The following is an 11,093-nucleotide window of genomic DNA, read 5'->3' as shown; positions in this document are numbered from 1 at the left end:
AAGAATCAAGAAGATTTCAGAGGAGCGGTCGCCACCCAAGTAGCAAAGCTGGATCAGCAAATGCAGGAAGTGCTCTCGCTCTTAAACGCGGGACCAGCAGCGACCTCCAGTACACCCGTCGCTTCCCCCGTTACTCCCCTTGCAATAGCTCCCATGACTGGCAGTGCCAGACTGGCTCCTCCAGAGCGCTACTCCGGAGAACCCGGCCTTAGCCGGGCCTTTATTACAGAATGCGAGATGCATTTTGAGAGTTCCCCAGCAGATTTCCCCACCGAGCGCTCCAAGGTGGCCTACATGGTATCATACCTGACGGGAAGGGCCCGCACGTGGGCCACCGCGGAATGGGCCAGGGATTCCATCTCCTGTCGCTCTCTCCCCGCTTTCATCCAGGCCCTGCGAACGGTGTTCGATCCAATCTCCGCTGACCGAGACAAGGCTCGCCAACTCTGTCAGATAGTCCAGGGACAAGACACCGTCGGAGACTACGCCATCCGGTTCCGCACGCTGGCCGCGGTGAGCGGGTGGAACGCGGCGGCACTATATGACATCTTCCTCCGGGGCCTGTCTGGACCCATACAGGATCAGCTAATCCCCTTAGACCTTCCCACCAACCTCGACGCCCTCATCGCTCTGGCTATCCGCACTGACAACCGGCTGCAAGAGTGGAGGAAGCACCGACGCAGCAACGCCCCCGCCTTCGTCCCAGTAGCCGGCCCTGACGTTCACCACTCCAGGCTGTACGGGGATCGGCAGCGCCAGGAGCCAGAACCGATGCAGTTGGGCAGAGCTAAGTTAACAGAGGAGGAGAAGTTACGGCGGCGCCGAGAGGGAAGATGCTACTACTGCGGCGAGCTCGGACACCTCCTTCTCTCCTGTCCAGTGAGGAGGACCCTGAAGGTAAGCACCTTCTCTGCGGCTCTGTCCCCGGGGCGAGTGCTCCCCAAGGGCAGGATTACACAGTTGGGAAGAGAAATAGAACTCGAAGTATTAATAGACTCCGGAGCGGACGAAAGCTTGATAGACTGGGCATTTGCTCGCCGGTGGGGGGTAAAGACTGAGCTACTGAACACTCCCGTGAAAGCCAAGGCACTCAATGGACAGGCACTCTTTGAGATAACTCACATAACAGAACCAGTCTCGCTGTCAATTGGTCCCCACCAGGAGAACATACGGCTACATGTCGTGACCTCTCCAATGAACCCTCTCATTCTCGGGTATCCATGGCTTCAACGCCACAACTCCGCTATAGACTGGGGATCAGGGGAAATAACGGGATGGGGGTCCGACTGTCATGATTCCTGTATCAAGTCTAACCCGCGCCCTGTGCCTCCTGCTCCAGACGCGCCAACCCCAGACCTAACCGGGGTCCCTGCGTGTTACCACCAATGGGCCGAGGTATTCAGCAAGGCCAAGGCTACCTCTCTGCCTCCCCACCGTCCGTATGATTGCGCCATTGACCTCCTGCCGGGTTCAACTATACCCAAGGGGAGGCTTTATTCTCTTTCGGGACCTGAGAAGCAAACCTTGAATGAATATATAGACTCCTCCCTGCAAGCAGGACTGATTCGACCATCGTCGTCGCCTGCGGGGGCGGGGTTCTTTTTCGTGGGCAAGAAGGACGGCACCCTACGTCCCTGCATTGATTATAGTCCCCTCAATCAGATCACCATCAAGAATCGGTATCCGCTCCCACTGATGTCGACCGTGTTCGACCAATTACAGCAAGCCCGGGTGTTCACAAAGTTAGATCTGCGCAACGCCTACCATCTGGTGCGCATCCGGGAAGGGGACGAATGGAAGACAGGGTTCAACACCCATCGAGGACATTTTGAATACCTCGTCATGCCATTTGGCCTCACCAATGCTCCCGCTGTGTTTCAGGCCATGATAAACGATGTTTTGAGAGACTGTTTGGACCGGTTTGTGTACGTATATTTGGACGATATTTTGATTTATTCCCCAGATCTGAAGACCCATAGGGTTCACGTCGAGACGGTGTTGCAACGACTCCTTGAACACCAACTATACGTAAAGGCCGAGAAAAGTGAATTCCACAAGAGCACCGTTTCTTTTCTCGGCTTCATCGTAGCCCCGGGCAAGGTAGAGATGGACCCGGCGAAAGTAAGCGCGGTAACGGAATGGCCTACCCCTGACTCACGCAGGAAGGTGCAGCAATTCCTGGGCTTTGCCAATTTTTATCGGCGGTTCATCAAGGGCTTCAGTGCCACAGCGGCTCCCTTGCACGCGCTCACGTCTCCTAAAGTCCCCTTCCGCTGGTCAGCAGAGGCGGAGGCGGCCTTCCAGGAGCTAAAGAACCGTTTCAGCACCGCTCCCATCCTCACGCTTCCTGATCCGTCGCGGCAGTTTGTGGTGGAGGTGGACGCCTCCAATCAAGGAGTAGGTGCCATCCTTTCACAGAGGGCCAAGAGCGACAACAAGCTCCATCCGTGCGCGTTCCTGTCTCGACGGCTGACGCCCGCCGAACAGAATTATGATGTGGGGGATCGCGAACTGTTGGCAGTCAAGCTGGCATTAGAAGAATGGAGACATTGGTTAGAGGGAGCACAGCAGCCTTTTTTGGTCTGGACAGACCATAAAAATTTAGAATACATAAAGTCAGCTAAGAGACTGAATTCACGCCAAGCCCGCTGGTCACTTTTTTTCAATCGTTTTAACTTCACTCTGTCCTACAGACCGGGAACCAAGAACACCAAGCCTGACGCCCTCTCCCGTGTTTTCAACTCGGATCCAGAAATTAAGAAGCCCGAAACCATCCTGCCTTCTCATTGCCTGGTTAGAGCAGTGACCTGGCCTATCGAAGGCCGGGTACAGCGGGCCAATGGTGACAAGCCACCCCCTAGTGGTTGCCCTGGGAACCGACTATTTGTCCCTGCTCAATTACGATCCCAAGTCATCCATTGGGCTCACACCTCCAGACTCTCCTGCCATCCGGGCATGCGCCGAACGCTGTTTGTAATCCAGCAGCGATTCTGGTGGCCCTCCATGAGGGCAGACGTCAATGAATACGTTGCAGCCTGTCCCGTCTGCGCCCGGAATAAGAACTCCCACGGCGCCCGTATGGGGTTGCTGCATCCCCTACCCATTCCTTCGCGCCCATGGGCGGAGATATCCATGGACTTCGTCACCGGGCTTCCGACCTCGCATGGGCGAACCACCATACTCACAGTGGTGGATAGATTTTCAAAGATGGCTCACTTTATCGCCTTGCCCAAGCTCCCGTCCGCTAAACGAACGGCCACCGTGATGATGGACCACATATTCCGGGTTCATGGGTTCCCGAAAGACATTGTTTCCGATAGAGGGCCCCAATTCGTATCCAGGTTTTGGCGGGAGTTTTGCAGGCTCATAGGGGCAACCGTGAGTCTCACGTCAGGCTATCACCCGGAGGCAAACGGACAGACGGAACGTATTAACCAGCAGTTGGAGACAAGTCTCCGCTGCCTGGTCTCCCAGAACCCCTCCTCGTGGAGCAAGAACCTCTCCTGGGTGGAGTATGCCCACAACTCCCTGCCCACCACGGCTACAGGTATGTCCCCCTTCAAGTGTGTGTATGGCTACCAGCCCCCTGTCTTCCCTGACAGTGAGCCGGAGGTGACGGTGTCTTCAGCCCACGCCTTGGTGCGCCGCTGTCGTCGCGTCTGGTCGGCGGCTCGGGCCACGCTGGTCCGACAGGGGGACCGGGTCGAGCGGATGGCTGACCGGAGGAGACGTCCGGCGCCCGTGTACCAGAGAGGTCAACGTGTCTGGCTATCCGCCAAGGATCTTCCCCACCGGGGGGACTCCAGGAAACTGGCGCCTCGCTTCGTGGGTCCGTTCCCCATCGCCAAGGTCGTGCACCCGGCCGCGGTGCGTCTCCGCTTGCCCAGGTCCCTTGCAGTCCACCCCACCTTTCACGTTGGGAAGGTCAAGCCGGTGGTGGACAGTCCGTTGGTGCCAGATCCTGCGCCCCCTCCGCCTCCGCGGACTGTGGGAGGTGGGACGGCCTACACCGCTAAAGAACTATTGGATGTGCGCAGAAGAGGCCGGGGCTGGCAGTACCTGGTGGACTGGGAGGGTTATGGGCCGGAGGAGCGGCAATGGGTGCCGCCTAGTTATATTTTGGACCCGGGACTTTTTGAGGACTTTTATGCGGCTCACCCTGGGGCTCCTGGGCCGTCTGGGATCCGGCCCTAGGGGGGGGGTTCTGTCATGCGGTCGCGTTTATTTTTCCGGGTTTCTGTCTCGTCGATGTCGTAATTTTACTTCCGGTTTTATTTTGTCGTTCCTTCCGGTTCAGTTTGTGTTTCCTTCCTCGGTGTTGGTTGTCTTGTCTTCCCTAATCCCGATTGTGTGCACCTGCGTAATCGATACTAATTGTCATCACCTGTGTCCCCGCCCTTTTGTGTGTATTTAGTCTGTGTCTTCCCCTTGTCTTGTACCAGTGTGTCTTGCCTCGTCCCGACCACCAGCGATCCCTTGATGCCTGAACTCTCTGAAAGAACCCTCCTTTTTGTCTCGCCACCGAGCGACGCTTTTGTTTGTGCCTTGGTCTCCATCGCCTTTTTGTCTCGCCCCAGTGCGACTCCTTTAGTTGGTACCTTTTGCTACGCGTTTTCCCTCGTAAGAGGCGTTTTGATTTGTACTTTTAGCCTTTTGACTCGCCTCAGTGCGACACCTTTTGTTTGTACTTTTTGCCACGTGTTTTCCCTCGCAAGAGGCGATTTGATTTGTACTTTCGCTCTGTGTGCATGCTGGAATAAATCCAAGATAGAAACGACTCTGCATCCGAGTCCTTCGCCTTGTTCCCGGCCTGACAGCTATGAGATACGGCTTTGGTTTTTCCAAGCCTAAAAACAGCTTGGGTTCTAGTCCCAGTGGAAGGAACTGGCTAAGAAAAACAGAGCTTCTTTTTCTTAATCGAAGAAGGGCATAGATTCATTTTTTTGTCCGTTTTTCCATGCTGTTTGGGAGGGTTTTACACCCGTCCTGAATAGGCCTGAAATTAAAGAAAAAAAAGCGCTAGAGTTTGTGTAGTTGAGTGTGACTGGTAGGATAAGTTGACTAAAAAGCAGTTCTAGCATTAATCTATGGTAATAACACAGGCTAGTAAATTGTTGAAAGGTCAATTTAAACCTGCATTGAGGATCCTCAAAAAATATAGAACAATTTTTTTATGAACATAAAATACTAAAATTAAGATGGGAAATGAAAGTGAAAAATCCCTGAATAAAGTGGCTCTTGAAGAAGAGGAGAAGTACATGGCGAGTAAATTACTTAATCGTATACGATACATGCCGAAGTGGAAGAAAAAGTATGGAGTAGAAGGAAAGTTGAAATGTGGAAGATAGTGGTTGAAGTTTTGGACAAGAGTGTGGCTAGGAAGACAAAGGAACTGAGAAAGGAAAGAAAAGAGAGAGAATTGAAATGTGCTAGAGTGTGGTTGAAAGCTTCACAAAAGAGAACAAATTCAAAAGACAAAAGATACTTTCTAAGATAGAAAGATAAAGCCACCCACAAACCTTCCCCTGGAATCCTTCCATTAAAATGAGTGGCCCAAGGAAAAGAAAGGCGGACTGAAGGCCGAGTGTTTAAAAAAGAGTGGACAATTTGGCTCGACCGACGTGTATGAGCAGACATTCAGCCACGTGACCATCAACAAAGCCCCGTCACAGATCTAGGTTAACGGACACCTCGGCTCTATCCTAAGAATCGCCACAACAAATTTTAATCCAGACTATGATGCACTAGCAAAAAAAGGGAGACCAACAACACTGTTCCCACTGAAAATGAAGGGTTCTAAAAAAAAATGCATTTTGAAAATAATTTGTACAAATAGCAGAGATTGAAACTAGCGACCATTCTCGTTTTCAAACGATGGGATGCTCAAGGACATTGATGCACCACCTGTTTGCGACTAATGTTAACTTTTAAAGTTCTCAAGGCCGACTTTAAGGAAGTGTTTCTCGTTTCCTCACTGTTGGGTCTATCAACATTCACAAAGAAGTGTTTCCCGTTTCCTCACCTCTGTCACCAGGTGTTTGTGAGTTCAAGCTCTGCTCTGATTTTCAGATATCCGTCACCGTGTTGCTGTTTTGATTTCTTTATTACTTTATTTAGATGTATTCTTTCACTCATTCTTCAAGAAGATGTATTTGGTCAGAATGTTTGCCGTTTTATGTGATTTCGCCTCATAATTATAAAGATCTTTCATAAATCTGACCTGCAGCCGCTGAAGTGATGGAAACTGTTATTCATAATAACAGTGTCATATTTAATGAGAATCACTGATAATAGTTTTTTGGTGAAATATTTTTTTTAATGCTGCTAATAAATGCATTTGTTTTCAAAAAGCTTTTTTTTCGAATATCCATGCTTTACTACCTACCTTTTATGCAATGACCTTTACATGTCATTTATATTACTTCACACAAACCATCCATCTGCTCCTGGTTCGGCCCCCCAGTGAAAATTTAGAACCCAATTCAGCCCGCAAGTCAAAAAGTTTGCCCACCCCTGGTTCAGCCTGTTGTTGCTGGTTCATGTCTGTTCTTGGTGTTGGATTTTGTCAAATAAATTTCCCCCAAAATGCGACTTAAACTCCGGTGCGACTTATATATGTTTTTTTCCCCTTTATGGTGCATTTTATGGCTGATATGATTTGTACTCCGGAGCGACTTTTAGTCAGAAAAATACGGTACTTAACACAGGTGACTTTGTGTGGATACAGCCACTCCCACCCCACACTGTCTGGAGATTGGGCCGGGTGCTGAAACCGGTGGATGGGAGGTCCTACGAGCTGCAGTTGCTCTCGGGAGGAGTCATAAGGAGAAATCGCAGGCACCTCAGCCGGGCACAGGGAGTGACCCTCAATGACCCAAGGGAGATGGATATCAACATCCCCAATCAGCTACAGGCCGAGGAAAATGCTGAGGCAGTTCCTGTTTCTCATGTGATCGCAGCAGGTCATACCCCCAGAGGAACTGGGAACGGAAATACCCCTGCCACAATCAGAGTAGTGATACAACCCCAGCGATATAAGGACTATGTGTTGTCACATTGATTGAATACAGTGTTTTGTTGTTTTATGTTGGCACATTCTACTCTAAATATGCAAGCAACAACAAAAGTTATATGTTTTCAGTGTTTGCAATGGTTCTGTGTTTTTAGTGTGTTTGCAGTGTTTTCAATGCAGCAAAGTCAAAGTCAGCTTTATTGTCAATTTCTCCACATGCCAAAGACACACAAAGAAACCGAAATTTCGTTCCCCCCTATCCCACGGTGACAAGACATGGCTCACAACAGACAAACAAGTAAACAAGTACATATAACAAAAACGTGCTGAATAAATAATGAATAAATAACACAACAATAAATAAATAAATAAGAGGAGCAGAAAAAAAAAAAAAAGGAGCAAGTGCGCGTACAGCAGACATTCCCGAAAATAGCGCAATCCAGTGATGATTATTTTCATCAGCTACTTAGATGATATTTGAAGTTACCTGTTTTGCATAAATGTTTAGGATTTATGTCAGCATGGTATTTGATCTTTGGTTAAAGAAAAAATTTTGGGGAGGTAAGAACTCATACCTTTTAAAAGAGAAAGGATGTAACAATATGATCTATTGTTAGTCAACTGGGAAGTGTTGAGAGAACGGGGAACGTTTTAAGGGCGGGGGACACGTCCAGTTACAGGATTGGGCTACCATGACTGCCCTGTCAGCTATAGACGTCTATTAGACGTCTGGTCTTGTATAGACCTAATTTAGACGTCTAAAATTGGTTTCAGTATAGACCTAAAATAAACGTCTAAATTAAAAACATCAAATATGATCATATTTTGAAATTTTAAAGTCTCAACCAGATGTAAATTGTATAAATAATGTACAGAATTTGTTTGGATTTGTGTTTAACAAGCATATTGATCCGTACATGTGAATTGGTTATTTCTGTAATCTGATATAGACGTCTATTTTAGGTTATTTTATAGACCTAAAATAGACGTCTAAATTACGTATACATATAGACCTAAAATAGACGTCTAAATTAGGTCCATATATAGACCTAAAATAGACGACAAATTTAAAGCCATTAAATATGAAATATTAAACCATAAACCAGCTGTAGGTTGCATAAATAATGAACAGAGGTTGCATTGCTTTGTTTTAAACAACCATTGATCTGGGTGAAGTGTTATTTCTGAAACCTGTTCGACGTCTATATTAGGTCAATCTGTAGACCTCATTTAGACGTCTATATTAGGTCTACACATAGACTTAATTTAGACGTCTATTTTAGGTCTATAGAATAACCTAAAATAGATGTCTATTTTAGGTCTACACATAGTCCTAAAATAGATGACAAAAATAAATAATCAAATATGAAATAAACCCAAAACCATTCTGTAAGTTACAAAACCATTCACTCCGGATGAGCTTTGAGATGATGGCATGGCAAAGATGTATTTCCTTTTTTTTACCCATGTAGTGATTTGTGACTCCAGATTTAGCTCAAGGAGTGGCACGTGAAAAAGTAGGTGTTTACCTTCTGATGTCATTAAAATGTGCACCTAACTTTGTTTTGCGCTCAACAGGCCATGGAACTCTAAGGCAAATCACTTCAAAAGTTAAAATTGTGTTGTGTCAGGTTATTAACAGCGGTTAATGGGTGAATTGTCAAATCAGACATCTTCTATTTCCCTTTCCCTTTTTCAGACTCCAAGCCTGGAGATAAGAGGAGCGTCTGTATTAAAAACTGACCGGACTCCACAAGGTACAGATTGATTTTTGATCTATTCTTGATTGTAGAAGTAATCACAACTGCCTTGCGTTATCTTTGGAAATGTATCTGTTATTGGTGGTTTGAATATACTTATGTATGCTTAGCTACTGTCGCGCATATGCAAAAAGTGTATGTTGTAATTGCAATCTTCAATATGGAACTTGCATTTATGACATGTCATTGCCTTGACTTTCACATTCTGGAAACCATGGTGGATGTCACAGTGCAAAATAAAACCCAGGTTTACCCTGTACATTTTCATCATTTGGATAGCAACTTATAGAACAAGCAATTTTATCAGACCTATTTTAAAATAACGTGATTGAATATGTACAACAGTCAAATTAATTTGCACCACATTCAAAGGCACAGACAGATTTTTTTTTCAAACAGGGCAAAGTTTATCATTGGAGAATGGTTCATTTGAATCTTGCAGCTAACGTTTGCTTCATTCTTCAACAGCTAGGAAGTGAGTGTGAAACGCCCATGACAGGGAAAAGTAAAGAGTTTTTTTTGTAGGCATTAGTCATTTAAAAAGAGGTCATAGGTGCTGTAATTTAAGTGAGTATTTTATTTCTATTTCTCTTTATTCTCAGAGTTTCTGAAGGTCATCGTGGAGCCCCTTCTGGCAATCCCTGGGCTGAGGAGCCTCAACTCTCGTTCAGAATGTGACGCGGAGAGTGGACGATGCCCATGACTGATCTGGAGACCTTTGACATGATGTCCAAGCAAATAAATGACAAACAGGATGCAAGACTGAATGATTAAGCTTAGAATTGGTTCGGCAAATTTTTGTATGATATATGCGGGAAATATGGCAGTCGCCGGTGACAGTAACTCAGATAGCGCAGTTGCAGTCATGGAGTTAATATTACGGCTGCTATAATTCTGATTGCTCTCTTGTCTTCGACAAAACACTAAAATTTCAAATTTTATTAAGTAATGATCAGACAAAACAGTAGTGTATGGCAGTACTGTTGTATTTGAGGTTGCCAGTCAACCAATCAATGTTGACATTTTTTTTCTGTTGTAGACTCTACACAAATGACAATGACAACGTTCAATATGCGTGCTCGTGTGACTCGTGCAGAGGGCCCTCAAGAAGACTGCTCTGACAGTGCTGGTAAATAAAAAAGAAACTGTCTGCTCGTTCCTGTGCGATTGCTTCATGTTCGAAATGTGCGACTCACCTGAGGAGCATCAAGGAAAAACTACTTTACAGGTAGTCGTGTTTTTTTCCCCGTATTCATATTTCTTTAACAGAGTAATCCCAAGGTCTACAATGGGTGGTGCCTGGTGTACATCGAGTTCATCTTTGTAGAAGCTGTTGGCGACACGCACAGAGGTGATGGCAGCGGCCACTCTCTGTCCCGTTCGGTGTTTTGTGAGTGTTTACTGAGTGTTTGTCCGGCAGTTTTGTGTGTGTTCGTCTCGTGTGATACGTCGTGCTACTAGTGCGGCGGGCATGTTCTGCTCAACATCGGCAGAAGTGGGTTTTATGGCGTACTAGACTTTGGTGCGGAGAGATTAAGGGCGCTCGGACTGCTTCGTCATGGAGCGACGCCGGACTAGCCTGCTCTTCCTCCCCCGGTTGGACTGCGTCGTGAGGTCGGACTGCTCCGTCCTGGACCATTGTTGGGATGCGTCGGCAGTGGGTCTGCGAGGCAGCGGAAGAGGGGCCAGCGCGGAGACGTCGGGCCAGGCTTGCGGCCAACCCAGCTCGCCAAGCCGTGCCTTCCATTCTCCTGGCGTACGTTCGTTCGCGGGACGACAAGATGGGTTGCGTTCGCCTGATAGGATCCACGAACCGGACAGTGCGTGCCTGCTGTGTGCTCGTGTTCACAGTGGCCTGGTTGACTGTCATCTTTCCGGACTCTGCTGTGCATCGGGAGCGGCTAGCGTGCTATCACTCTTATTGTTCATCTTCTTGTTTTATTTTTCCTGTGTTGTTTACTTGTATGTGCGTTGTGAACTCTGTCTTGTCACCCTGGGATAGTGAGAAACGTAATTTCGATCTGTTTGTGTGTCTTGACATGCGGAGGAATTGACAATAAAGGAGACTTTGACTTTGACTTTGATGAAAAAAGGACCGCAATGGCTTTAAAATTCAAACGGGCTCCAGTGCTGAGTAGGAAAGGGGGCTATCAAAGGCCCACAAGAGACTGATGTTTATATTGTGTTTCGCGGAGCTGATTGTTTTGTTTGATATGTCCTACATAAAATATGTATACATTTATATTGTAACGTAGTAGTTTTGTTCTATTAAATAGCCCCCATTTTTTAATACTGTGTCTATTTTTACATTTTTGGTGGTG

General features: G+C 47.1%; 1 protein-coding gene across 5 annotated transcripts in view; it reads left to right on the top strand.

Annotated features, from left to right (window-relative positions):
• fgf19 (fibroblast growth factor 19) overlaps window positions 1-11,093 on the top strand; it is a 36,302-nt gene extending 25,209 nt beyond the window's left edge. For 2 of the 5 annotated variants that reach the window (XM_068650550.1, XM_049717526.2), the window contains 2 exons: window positions 8,712-8,769; window positions 9,375-11,093. The gene's annotated coding sequence lies outside the window, so the exon portion shown is untranslated. Of the gene's footprint in view, window positions 1-8,711; window positions 8,770-9,240; window positions 9,278-9,374 lie in introns of all 5 variants that reach the window. The other 3 variants (XM_049717530.2, XM_049717528.2, XM_049717527.2) reach the window with 3 other exon arrangements.

This window comes from Syngnathus scovelli, chromosome 4 (genome assembly GCF_024217435.2).
Source record: "Syngnathus scovelli strain Florida chromosome 4, RoL_Ssco_1.2, whole genome shotgun sequence".
Lineage (NCBI taxonomy): Eukaryota > Metazoa > Chordata > Actinopteri > Syngnathiformes > Syngnathidae > Syngnathus > Syngnathus scovelli.
This window is presented reverse-complemented; position numbering and strand designations above follow the sequence as displayed.